We start from the raw sequence: 14,588 nt of genomic DNA on the forward strand, positions 1-14,588 counted from the left end.
TACATTCTAGGATCAATCGGTAGTTACTTATTTTATATAAATTGAAAATCACCAAAAAGTACTTCATTTTTACACTTTTTCCTTTTATTGATTTTCTCTCTTTTAATTTAGGATTAAATAGCTTTTATAATTTTTTTAATTAGTTTAATTTCACATTTTTAGATAACCTAGGATTTTTATTTTTAGGATTTTTAATTAAAGAAAAAGAAAAACAAAGATAAGAAAAAGAATTTGAAGAAAAAAAATTTATTTGGATATTGAGCTAGTTCTTGTACCCAAATTAGACCCAAATTTTCTTACCTAGCCCATAATTCTCAAGCCCATAATTCATAGACCCCATACCCCTAACCTAATCCCTAACCTGTATAATGGTACCTTATCCCTAAATAAACCTACACATTATCAGATTTGGCCATATTCTTGGAGAACCCTTAGAAAATACAGAGCAGCGGCGCTCTCATTCTTCTGAACAGAGAGGAGCGAAAATCTGCTCCAAAAATCAAGCTTCTATTCCCTCTTCTTCTCTACTCCTTCACTCACACTCACATGACCTCCCAATAAAAAAGAGCTTGAAATCCGAAAAATCTGAGATTCGGAAACCAAATGGGAAGAAGTCTGAAACGGAGAAGGAAAAACAGTAGATTTCTGGGTGGATTTTAAATCCAAAATAATTTGAGAGTTGTCGCTGCTTCGAAGCCATAATTTCATTTGTGTTTCTGGATTTTTAAAGTGGATTCAATGGTGATTTACTGTTTGTTAGTCGTTGTTTTTTCAATCGGAAAGCTGTGTTGATTTCCGCTGCATTATCCTCTCAATTTCTGGTTTGTTCGAGTTGTATGTCGGACCCGAGGTGTGAAGCTATGTGCTGTTGGTTCTGCTTATGCTGGGCTCCAAGCTATTGATTCCGAACATGTATTAGACCTCCTTGTCTTCCAAATATGGTTTCAGCTAATAGGTATGATTATACAGTTTTTTTTTTTTGTTCATTGAATCGTGAATGGGATTTGGGTTGGTACGTTTCTACCTAATTTTGAGATTCCATGTGTTTAATCATATAAACTAATTAGAATTTCTCCCTCTGTTAATTTCCAATTTTGAAAGCATGTCAGTGGGTGAATTAAATATTGGCTTGGTTGCATTGTTTGAATCTGGTATAGGCTCGGTGGAGTCCTCTTATATTGAAAGTTGATGGTTCATTTGCTCACATGAGTAGTTCAATTATTTTGCTGAGATTTGTGATTGAGATCCCTAGTGTTAGTGAATGCTCTTGCCAGATATATGTTCAGAACTCAATTGGTTGCCAATAATATTATTCATTTTGTCACTTAGTCCTTCGGAAATAAAATACTCTCTCCAAAAGATAAGCAACTAATTGTCTCGACTCTCAAATTGGTTCCTAAGAAAAATAGGATAGTCATTGTAGGAAAAATAGTTGATGAATAATTAGATAACAGTTAAATGCTCTTATTTTGGCATATCCTAATGCTTTGGTAAGTACTTGACGCTATCAGTTGTTACCAACTTGCTGTTGCAAGATCCTTATTTGCTTATTTGCCTTTGATTTGGATTTGTCTATGAGCAGGTAATTTGTTTTCAGGCATGGCAAATTGAAATAAGACTTCTTGTCTACTTTATTCCTTAAATCTCTATACCAATTACAATGGCGCGGTCGCAAGTGAGTTTCTGATGGACTCCCAGCATACAATAATCTTAAAGTAGACTTAGAAAGATTAGATAATGAACCTCCGTAGATTGCTTTAATTGAGTACAGATCATTTAAAATATTTTGAGGTGTGCCATGCCAAACAAAAATGACAATTGCATGGCCCTCACTTAATTAATTTTGATTTAATCCTTAGAATTCGAGGCGTGCCATTTAGCAAATTTTCATGGCCCTCGCAAAGTTAAAAACGCGTAGTTGCTTTAGGCGCGTTATTTTAATAATATTACTTTCCTAAACTCGGGTGTGCATTTCATGTGACCAAATTCAAATCCTAATAACGTTGAATAAAATGTGTTTCGGATTGCGGGTGCATTTCATGTGACGCGGTCCAAAGACATGTTTTAGACAACGATAAATCTTCTTTAAAATTAATACAAAAGCGGTTAATAATTCTAAAATCATACCATAGGCTAAAACATGTATCAAAATCAGATAATAGGCCAATTGTAATAGTTTGAGCGACCGTGCTAGAACCACGGAATCCGGGGGTGCATAACACCTTCCCCGGGTTAACAGAATTCCCTATTCAGAATTTCTGGTTCGCAGACTTCACAAGGAAAGTCGAATTTTCCCCGATTTGGGATTTAAAATAAACTGGTGACTTGGGACACCAAAAAACAAACCATCCCAAGTGGCGACTTTGAACAAAAAATGAATAAATAATCCCATTTCGAATAATGTCACTTAAAGTAGAAAAACTCCCTTATACATTATCCTTCGAGGTAGGTGTGTAAAAAAGGAGGTGTGACACTCTTCCTAAGAAGTTCCGTATGACAGATATCCCCAAGTACAACGGGACCACCGATCCTAATGAACACATCACTTCGTACACATGCGAAATAAAGGAAAATGACTTAGAAGATGATGAGATTGAATCAGTTTTGTTAAAAAATTTTGGAGAAACTTTATCAAAGGGGGCAATGATATGGTACTACAATTTGCCGCCCAATTCCATCGATTCTTTCGCCATGCTCGCTGATTCGTTCGTAAAGGCGCACGCCGGAGCAATAAAGGTCACGACCAGGAAGTTGGACCTCTTCAAAGTGAGACAGAAGGACAATGAAATGCTAAGGGAGTTCGTATCTCGATTTCAGATGGAACGCATGGACCTACCCCCGGTTACGATGATTGGGTTGTCCAAGCCTTTACTCAGGCTTTGAGCGAGCAAAGTTCGATAGCATCACGTCAACTAAAGAAAAATTTGATTGAATATCTAGTAGTGACCTGGGCCGATGTGCATAATCGATACTAATCAAAGATCAGGGTCGAGGATGATCAGTTGGGAGCTCCATACGGTTTCGTTTACCCAAACAGGTCTGAAGATAGGATTCATAGGGACATCGACAGAGAGCCACGATCGAATAGATATCGATACCAACCATATAGCGCAGATCGAAGAAACAACGGACCAGGATGTAGTCCCGTTCGAAATGATGGAAGGAATGATCGAGGTCAAAATTCTCGAGGGCTCATGAGTAAGAATGGCTTCGATAAAAACGTCGAGCCTAAGGAAGCACCACGGTTATCGGAATACAACTTCAGCATCGATGCTTCAGGTATTGTGTCAGCCATTGGACGAATAAGGATACTAGATGGCCCCGACCCTTGTAAACTGATCCAGCTCAAAGGAATCCGAATCAAATTTGCAAGTACCATGGGAATCATGGTCACAGAACCAAGGACTACAGACAATTAAGGGAGGAGGTAGCTCGTTTATTCAACGAAGGTCATCTTCGAGTGTTCTTTAGTGATCGAGCAAAAAATCACTTCAGAGGTAGGGACGCAAACAGGAAGAAAGAACAGGAGGAACCGCAACACATGATTTTTATGATCGTCGGTGGGGTTGATATCCCTCAGGGTCTGACATTCAACCGCACCAAAGTCACAATCACAAGGGAGAAGCATACTCGGGACTACTTACCAGAAGATACCTTATCCTTCAATGATGAGGATGCAGAAGGGATTGAACAACCTCACAACGACGCACTGGTAATATCTATCCTTATGAATAAAATTCAAGTTAAACGTGTGTTAGTTGATCCAGGTAGCTCGGCAAATATTACTCGATCGAGGGTCATGGAGCAACTCGGCCTTCAGGATCAGATCATGCCTGCAGCTCGAGTGCCTAACGTTTTCAACATGGCGAGTGAAACAACCAAAGGGGAGATCATGTTGCCAGTAAACGTGGCCGGAACTATCCAGGAAACGAAGTTCCACGTGATCGAAGGAGATATGAGATACAATGCGCAACTCGGAAGACCTTGGATCCATAATATGAGGGCAGTACCTTCAACGCTTCATCAAGTCTTGAAATTCACAACACCGGAAGGAGTCAACACGGTGTACGACAAGCAACCAGGAGCTAAAGGGATGTTCGCAATTGATGAAGTAATACCGGTATCGGCACTAACATCGACAAAGGAACCAGAATCAAAGGAAAAATAGGATGTCAAATAGCAACCATAGTCGCCGGCATCGGAACAGCAGGAAATATCGAGGATGATGATTGTATGACACCTCGAACCTTCGCAACCCCAGATGATTCCGACGCCACAAAGTCGATGGCCGAAGAGCTGGAGCAAGTCATACTGATCGAGCATCTGCCCGATTAAAAGGTATACCTGGGCACGGGGTTAACTCCCGAGCTCAGGGAAAAACTCGTTAAATTCCTTATTAAAAATATAGATTGTTTTGCTTGGTCCCACCCTGACATGACAGGGACCCCACCGGAGATCACCACTCATTGATTGAGTTTAAACCCGAAGTTCAGACCGGTAAAGCAAAAGAGAAGGCCACGGTCCGAGGTAAATCAGGCACTCATCAAAGATGAGGTAACCAAACTTCTCAAAATAGGGTACATCGGGAAGTAAAATATCCCGAGTGGTTAGCAAGCGTAGTTGTAGTCCCCAATAAGGGGAATAAACTTAGAATGTGTGTAGACTACAAAGACTTAAACAAAGCATGCCCTAAGGACTCTTTTCCGCTGCCGAATATCGATCGCATGATCGATGCCTCGGCCGGCCACGAGATCCTCAACTTTCTCGATGCCCACTCCGGGTACAACCAAATACAAATGAACCTGGAGGATCAGGAAAAGACCTCATTTATCACTAAGTACGGTACTTATTGCTATAATGTAATGCCGTTTGGGCTAAAAATGATGGTGCTAATTATCAACGCCTAGTGAACCATATGTTCGAAGAAAAAATAGGTAAATCAATGGAGGTGTATATTAATGACATGCTAGTTAAGTTCCTACGCGAGAGGACCATTTGAAACATTTGCAGGAAACCTTCGACATATTGAGACAGTACAACATGAAGCTCAACCCCGTGAAGTATGCATTTGGGGTCGGTTCAGGTAAATTCCTCGGCTTTATGGTGTCAAATCGAGATCAACCCCGATAAAATAAAGGCATTCAAAGACATCACAGTCGTGGACAGTGTTAAGACCGTACAAAGGCTAACAGGACGGATAGCTGCTTTAGGCCGGTTCATCTCAAGATATTCTGATCGAAGCCACAAGTTCTTCTCACTTCTTATAAAGAAGAACAATTTTACTTGGACCCCGGAAAGGCACTGGAAGAATTAAAGCGGTACCTTTCGAGCCCGCCATTACTTCGTACTCCAAAAGCGGACGAGCAACTCTACTTATATTTGGCAGTCTCGGAGGTCGCGGTAAGTGGTGTCTTAGTCTGAGAAGAACAAGGTATGCAATTTCTTGTTTACTATGTTAGTCGGACTTTAGGTAAAGCAGAGACCCGGTACCCACACTTAGAAAAATTAGCGCTTGCTCTAATAAGCACCTCTAGGAAATTAAAACCATATTTTCAATGTCACCCAATTTGTGTTGTAACCACTTATCCCCTTGGCAACATTCTGTACAAGCCCGAGCTCTCGGGCCGACTAGCCAAATGGGCCGTGGACAGCCCCGAACGGTCATCAACTCTCAAATCTTAGCAGACTTCGTGGCCGACTTTGCACCAGCCCTCGTGCCCGAGGTCGAAAAGGAGCTATTTCTAAAATCGAGCACATCCTCGGGGGTGTGGACCCTTTTCAAAGACGGTGCTTTGAATGTGAAGGGGTTCGGGCTAGGCATCGTTTTGAAGCCACCCACAGGTAATACGATTAGACAATCTATCAAAACCCCTAAGTTGACTAACAATGAGGCCGAGTACGAGGCCATAATTACAGGTCTCGAGTTGGCTAAAAGTTTGGGAGCTGAGGTCATCGAGGCTAAGTGTGATTCTCAGATCGTGGTTAACCATGTCAACAAAACCTTCGAAGTTCGAGAAGATCGAATGCAAATGTACTTGGATAAATTGCAGGTAACCTTACACTGGTTCAAAGAATGGACCCTACAGAATGTACCTCGAGAACAGAATGGTGAGGCCGATGCCCTTGCAAACTTAGGTTCATCAGTCGAAGATGATGAAATTAGCTCGGGGATTGTAGTACAACTTTCAAAATCAATGGTCGAAGAAGGCCACGCCAAAATAAACTCCACAAGCCTAACTTGGGATTGGAGGAACAAATATATTGATTAACTCAAGAACGGAAAACTTCCCTCGGACTCTAAGGAATCGAGGACTCTTCGAACGAAAGTTGCACGATTTACATTGGCCGAAGATGGAACACTGTATAGAAGGATGTTCAATGGGCCGTTGGCAATATGCTTGGGTCCGGGACACACCGACTACGTCCTACGAGAAATTCACGAGGGCGCTTGCGGGAACCATTCCGGTGCCGAATCATTGGTTCACAAAGTCATCAGAGCAGGATATTATTGGGAACAGTATGGGAAAAGATACTAAGGAGTTCGTTCGAAAATGTAACAAATGCCAAAGGCATGCGCCAATGATACACCAACCCGGAGAGCAACTTCATTAAGTCCTATTCCCGTGGCCATTCATGAAATAGGGGATGGACATCATTGGTCCTCTGCCATCTGCCCTAGGTAAAGCTAAGTTCATTTTATTTATGACTGACTATTTCTCTAAATGGGTTGAAGCACAGGCTTTCGAGAAAGTCAGAGAGAAAGAAGTTATAGACTTCATCTGGGATCACATCGTATGCCGATTTGGGATATCCGCCGAGATAGTGTGCGACAATGGAAAACAGTTTATCGGCCGCAAAGTAACAAAGTTCCTTGAAGATCACAAAATAAAAAGGATATTATTGACGCTGTATCATCCCAGTGTGAACGGACAGGCTGAATCAACGAACAAGACCATCATTCAAAACCTAAAGGAAAGGTTGAACGAAGCTAAAGGGAAATGGAGAGAAATTTTGCCCAAAGTCCTTTGGTCATATCGGACAATGACAAAATCCAGTACGGGGGAAACACCGTTCTCCTTAATATATGGCGCCGAAGCTCTGATCCCAGTCGAAGTCAAGGAACCAAGCGTCAGGTTTTGATACACAACGGAAGAATCAAATCACGAGGCTATGAGCACAAGCCTCGAATTTTTAGACGAAAAATGGGAAGCCTCCCTCGTTCGAATGGCCGCCGAGAAATAGAAAGATATTATAATCGAAGAGCCAATCTTCGACACTTCAAAATAAGGGACTTAGTTCTGAGAAAAGTCACCCTCAACACCTGATATCCAAATGAGGGAAACTTGGCCCCAAATTGGGAAGGACCATATCAGGTCCTTGGTGTCATCGAAAAGGGATCTTACAAACTTGGCACGATGAACGGCGAACAACTGCCAAATAATTGGAACATATCACTCCTCAAAGGATACTATTGCTAAGTTATGACTCCATCCCTTTTCATTTATATTTAACACAAACCTATTACAGGTGTTCTATCGAAGACAGTGAGAAACTCTTCAACACAAAGACTTCAGGTTTTAAAGCACGTGTTGCACTCATTTTCCCTTAGATCGGTTTTTGTCCCAAATAGGTTTTCCGGCGAGGTTTTTAACGAGGCAACAATTATATGTGCTACCTGGGGACAATTCAACAGTATCCGAGGCTTCTTTACAATCAACCTCGGATACTAGGGAGCATCACCCTCGGATGTTATGTTTTCAAGAGAGATGCTTCGTGTCAACATGGTCTCGATAGAAAAACTTTACAAAGGGCCAAACGGTCAAACGAACCGTGCCCATGTAGATTGCTCGAGCCCTAACGACAAAACATGTACGCATGAATGATCTATTGAAAGAAGTACTTTTTCCTTATCAGATGTTCCATGCCTTAGTGAAATTTCTACTTTACAATTTCGTACTTATGATATTTTATTGAAACCTGCTCAAGAGCCAATCACAACTAAAGCTCGAGCAATTAACTCCGTACTCGGGGACTGTCGTTCGAAAATCGACACGCTCGGATTGTTAAAATTTGAAATCTTAAGACCTTAAAAAAGCAATGCTCGATTTTATGGGCCACGACCACCCCACTCTGGGACTAATACTTCAAACCAGTTTGAAGTATAATCGATAGACAAGCCCAATGGGCAAATATCAAGTTAAAGGTTGCGGCCAAACTAACACGGTTCGGAGACGTCCGAATTCCGTAATCAAACAGGCCTTCAAATATTTTAATAAAATAGGTTTAAAAAGGGCTACCTCGGCAAATTTACATAGGGTTTCGATAAAGTCGACCCTTGAAAACCTTAAGAGGTACCAAATTGAACAAACTTATGCTAAGGCATAAAAAAGTTTTTTGCCAACACTAAATCCTAATGGGTACAGATTTATCTCATGCTAAGGCTTAACAAATTAAACTTTTAAGCCGAAAAAGGGAAAAAACCACTATTTTGAGGCCATATAGGACCGATTAAAGAGCCTAAGGGCCATTACATTATTGAGCTTAAGGACTCACCCTCACTTAACCAAAACCCAAGGGTTTTTACCACTCCGAGTTCGAGCAAGTACTCACTCGATTATAGAAATTATAGCAATCTGATTTGAACAAAATTTTCACGGGGCAACGAAGTGAGTTAAATTCCTCACAAGGCCTAAAGTATATTGGAATTATCATAAGGCGAAAGAAAAATAAAGTTTTCACAAAACAAAAAATCAGAGTTAAATTGGATAGGATCTTTCATATATACGAGAATATTTACAAAGACCACTTAGGGTCTTACACAAAATTCCAAAAAGAAGAAAAAAATTCTAAGTGCCTAATCTTCCTAGGAGCTTCATCTTCACCTTCTCCGTTCTCAGACCTTCTCGCACTCTCGGAGTCATCATCATCAGAGAGCAAAGCTTCGGCTTTGGCTTCTAGCACTTTTGCATTCTCGATATCAGCCGTGAGGTCAAAGCCACGAGCATGAATCTCCTCGGGAGTCTCTCTCCAAGACTGGCGCTTAGCATGATCGGCAATGAAGGATAATCGAACCTCGACAGCATCGGAAATTTCCTTTGCTCGAGCGTTCGCGGCCTCAGCATCGGCTCGGTAGAGGGCCACGACCGCCTCTACCTCGGCCATCACTTTATCCGCCTTAGATTGAATGACTGGTACCTGATTCTTATGAAGCATCATGCTATGGCACTTCGAAACTACATCTATGTGAAATGTCCAGTGACAAACTTTCGAAGAACTTTACAATATTGGGAACCATGCATAGACTCAGCTTCTGTCATCACGCAAATCGTCTTGTCACATGTATAGATACCAGTTGCTAGATACACAACAGTAATTCGATGCATGGATATTCTAATGTGGGCGGGTAAATAGTATTGATTGCATAGGTAGGGAAAGTAAATAGTGTAGGTATGGGTATTTAAGGGTAAATAGTTTGAATTTAATGGGTATAAAGTGAGATTTTCCCTTCAAAAAAAGCTAATGGACATTCCGGCTACAGTATACAATTCCTCCACTACTTACAAAAGGAGGTAAGGTCACTTCTCCCTAGCATTAGCCCCAAAATGTAGCTTTTACTCTCAAGAATATCGTCCTTTTTCAACCTTTACACCTGTTTCCTGAACTAAAAAGCAGTTGCGCTAATGTTGTTTCCCTATTCTTTATTTAAGAGCATTTCTTAAACGCCCATCTCTATACTCCACTACCACTACAGAAACATGTAAAAAAGAAAGTAACAGAGGAATAATGTCTACTAGTTTGAAACACTTCAAACAAACATAGAAAATCTATAGCAATGGATTCTACTCTTTGATTTTCTCGTTGCTTTAACTTTTTGTTTTCCACATTGGATTTTGTCGAAGTCTAGTCAATCTATTTGCAGAATAGATAAACTCGAAACTACTCCTTAACCTGTAAACATTAAATGACAATGTTCTACTCTTGCCCGGAGAGAATGATTATATTATCAAAAGGCAAGGTTCTATTGGCGCTTAGTTTCAACCCAAGCAAAAGAACAAAAATAATCCATGTAAAGCACAACGGAAGAAATCAAGTCGAAAAGATGGAAAAACTCTATGGTGCATCTTGATTTTTCACTTGCATTGTTGGTGGAAGACAGGAAAAGTTCCTTTGCTCCAAAGCTTCCCACCTCCCACCGGTAACAGGTCTATCCACCGAGGCTTTGTTAGATGGGAAGAAATCACCTAGAGTTTTTTGCCTCCGCTGGGATTTCAACCTAAGACCGCATGATTCTCATCCACTTCATTAACCACTAGGCCACACCTTTGGGTGCATGGTAAGTTGGACTCCTGTGAGAAAATTGAATTAGATGCTTGAGAGGTAAGATGCGTGTCTGTAGTAACATGAATTAGACAATTTCCAATTTCGATCTTTGCTTTAATTTGTTAGAGTTTATTTTGTGTCTTAGTGCCACTCCAGTCCATCCAATTACCGTAGATGATATTATTTTGTTAAGTGCTTGCTGATTTGCTTATGCTACTTCAATATCATTATTCATTTCTAGATCCGGAGCCTCTTCGTAGAGATCCTCAGACATCAGCAAGAACTGCTCATATTGCTCAAAGTATAGGTATAAAGTTGTCTTCACTGGACTTCGGCTCGTGAACTAAAGACACAGGAAGAACTGGGTAATCTCAACGCAAAACATGAGGAATGAATCATGGGATTTTACTGAATTTTTCTGTCTCCAATATATGCACTAGCTGGTGTTACAGTCCCTATATCCTTAAGTGGGAACCAACCTCACTTTCAAGTGCCGTGGAGATATAATTATCGTCTTCACCGGTTTTGAACATAATGTAAAGTCTTGATGGTTTGTTAACGTTGCTCCAAAACGCACACGCAAGTATACATGGCCGTTCAAGTAATAAAATGATAAGTCGAGTGTCGAACTGACAGAGACTTGTATTAACTACCCTCCAACTTCACCAAGATTGTTATTCAGTAGAGTCAATCCGAGTTTGAAAGTGTGATTATACTAAATAATAATTCTAACTAGTAACAAAATTATCAAACAACAAAGTGGCTATTGTGTATTCAGTTTAGACAAATATTCCAGGGTTGTGATCGATTCACTAATCCTATTGTGCTCTCGTCAGCTCTCCCTTTCATATAATTCAGTCATGGTTGCTAATTAATCAAATAATTTCTCTCGTAGCCTTCTCCTAAAGTACTAACCACCTATTCAAAATAGATTAACGTCTATATTCCTATGAAATGAGTCTATTAAAAACACATTAAGATTACGATATTTAATTAAGCACAGTGACTAGGTATATTCCTATCCTAACCACAAATCTTCCCCCCCCCCCTCCCCCCCTCCCCCCCTAGACTTAAGATCATGCTCTGTTCAATTTTTCTCTAATCTAAACATGGCTTTCCCAAGCATAGCATAGATGTAAATAGAACCTAACTGCTGGCATTAATCACAGAACTGAAGAAAACACCATATATTGGTGAATTATAATAAAGGTTAAGTCAATGTTAAACAACAATATTCGTGGCTAGATAAAAACCCAGAACTATGGGTTTTAGTCACTCATGATAGTATCAAACAATTTCATAAGTGTTGGATAATTGAAAATACTAAGAAAAGATGAAGAAAATTGAGATCTCCTCACTCCTGAATGTTTCTGGTGTATATTTTCTCTTCAAAGTGGCGTCTCCCCCCCTCAAAATAGGCTTTGGCTTACTTTTATACGTGTTGGGTAGGTCTTGGGCTAAAATAACCTTGTCCCGAACAAAGTTGGAGAAGTTTCCCGTCACCAACGCCCAAGGTAGCGTGGGGCACTGGCCCTAGCGCTAGTAAATTGAGCATTTTGTAAACGGCGCCGCAGGTGGCGTAGGGCGCTGCTTGTGGCACCGGAGTTCAACATTTTCTTATTTTTCTCCGTTTTGGCTCTAATCTCGCACCTTTCGCCTCCTCTTGTCTCCGGATGATTTCTACATATAAAAACACCACGAATTAACATAAATCATTACATTTTACATCCGAAATCCACAAAACACGAGTAAAACATGAGGCGATATACATATAAATATATACTTTAAGCTAAATATCAATACCCCCACACTTAGACACTTACTCGTCCTCGAGCAATGGTACTATCAACTACACCCCAACTATGTACGCATCTCAACTAGAGAGGAGCACTTCAATTTTTAACCATACACTCTACCCTTGATTATGATTGATATCGGCAATCAAGCATAAACATACAAAATTCACATTTTTTCCATTTTAAACATGCCCAAGTATAAAAATTTCAATTCAATCAATTCAAAAAAAAGACTATCTGTAACCACCCTACCTCAAGAGCCGACTCATTACCAGTAAGTACCCTCAACTTGCGCACTCACCCAACAAGAGAAGTTTACAACATTACCAATCCTTTCTGAGATCATGTGCCCTCACCATTCAACTATGCCTTTAAACATAATATAGAATATCCACACATTCGAGTATGCCTTTGAACATAATTTAAGGACATTACACAATTGAACCAAATTCGCTCACTCTCACAAAGAATTCGTGTGCATCCCGTGGTCGTACCATAAGCTTGCTCGTAGTGTACATCTCTACCAATCTAAGCTAGTCAAATCTAGGATCAATTAGGACTTTAAGGTTGCAATGTAGGCTAAGGGACGGGTAGGATACATTTAAGAATAATGACTAACCCTCCTAAGCCTTTTAATACACTACATTCACAAATCGAGCACATATTCTTCTCAACCAATTCACTTGCCACAACCTGTCACGACCCGGAATTCCCACCATCAGGAGCGTGATGGCGCCTAACATTGCACTCGCTAGGCAAGCCAACGTTAGAGTTTTATTCACCTCTTTCCTTTACATTTCATAAATTAAAATTAACAAAACTAAATCAAGTTGAAATAAATACGGAAGTACGTAAAATAACTTGTTATCTATATACTATTAACAATATCATAATTGTTACTACCTAGAATCTGGTGTCACAATCCACGAACATACTATGAATTACTACAAATATCGATCTGAAAGAAATTAAATCCGTTTAAAACGAAAGAAAAATAGAAATGTAGAAATGTAGAAGGGGACGCCAGGGCCTGCGGACACCAACAGGGCTACCTTGGGTCTCCAAACTGTGAACCTGCAGCCAAACTCTCAATCAGCCACTACCTGCTCCGAAATCTACACAGAAAGTGCAGAGTGCAGTATCAGTACAACCGACCCCATGTACTGGTAAGTGCAAAGCCTAACCTCGACGAGGTAGTGACGAGGCTACGGTGGGGCAATTATAATATAACCTTCATACAGTATATAATTAAGCGACAAAGAAGTACGGGACAAAATGAAACAGTAACTTGCAGCAAAAATGAATACGGAACTCAAATATCTTATCAGTACCCAGCTACAACCAATCCTTAAGTGAGATACAAAACTGCAGAATAAATTCAAAGCAGAAGAAGGATACATAAACAATAAACTGATGCGGCACGCATCCCGATCCCACCATATAATCAGTAACAATATGAACATTCACCCTTATTACTCCGCATCAATCCACCCTTATTCCTCCTGTTGCGGCGTGCAACCCGATCCTACCGTACAATAACAATCCACCCTTATTACTCCGCATTATATCACCCTTATTCCTCATGTTGTGGTACGCAACCCAATCCCACCAGATAGTCACATTTCATCCTTATTCCTCCTCAATATATCACCTGTATTCCTCTTGTTGCGGTGTGCAACCCGATCCCACCATATCAGTATCAATCACACAATAAGCACACAATTTGACTCAAGCTCCTCATGGTATTTAATCTCAACTAAAACAAACGAAAAACGGTAAAATTATGAAACTTCACTCGAATTATGTTACTCAGCGAAACCAATCCAAAGCATACTAATAAACATTGATAGCCAGCTCAAACCAATAATACGAACAGTTAAACCACGTAATATCCAATACTTTTGACAACGAAAACAACATCCGACAAGTAGCAACTAAACATGGAAATATCAAATAAACAGGTAGCAGTTAAGGCAGGGAACAATATATTAAGAACGGGAAGGGAACAGTCAAAAACAGATAAATTGGCGGTGCATAGGTACTCGTCACCTCACCTATACGCCATACACATGGATTTTCACATAGCAATTAAGTCGGAGATCTCTAATCCCTCGAGTCAAAGTTAGACACAACACTTACCTCGATCTACATGCCACTCACTGCTCAGTTACCGCTTTTCCTCTAGTTTCCACCTCCGAACCACTCGTATCTAGTCATAATTAACTCAATAACATCAAATATCGCTAAATAAATCAATTCCAATACATAATTATAAGTTTCCCAACATTTCCCCCAAAAAGTCAAAAACCGACCCCGGTCCCGCTTGGTCAAAACTCGAGGTTCAGACCAAAACCCATTCGCCCCCGAGCCCTAATATGTAATTATTTTTGGAATCCGACCCCAAATCGAGGTCTAAATCCCCAAATTTGCAAAATCACCAATTCTCCCAGAATCCCTAATTTTCTACCCTTA

At 40.4% G+C, this 14,588-nt stretch overlaps 1 long non-coding RNA gene across 1 annotated transcript; it reads left to right on the top strand.

The window, feature by feature from the left end:
* Window positions 412-10,972, top strand: LOC109234519. Its single transcript, XR_002069261.1, has 2 exons — window positions 412-955; window positions 10,562-10,972. It is a non-coding gene; the product is annotated as an uncharacterized LOC109234519 (long non-coding RNA).

The sequence above is a fragment of the Nicotiana attenuata genome, chromosome 11 (genome assembly GCF_001879085.1).
Source record: "Nicotiana attenuata strain UT chromosome 11, NIATTr2, whole genome shotgun sequence".
In the NCBI taxonomy this organism is placed as follows: domain Eukaryota; kingdom Viridiplantae; phylum Streptophyta; class Magnoliopsida; order Solanales; family Solanaceae; genus Nicotiana; species Nicotiana attenuata.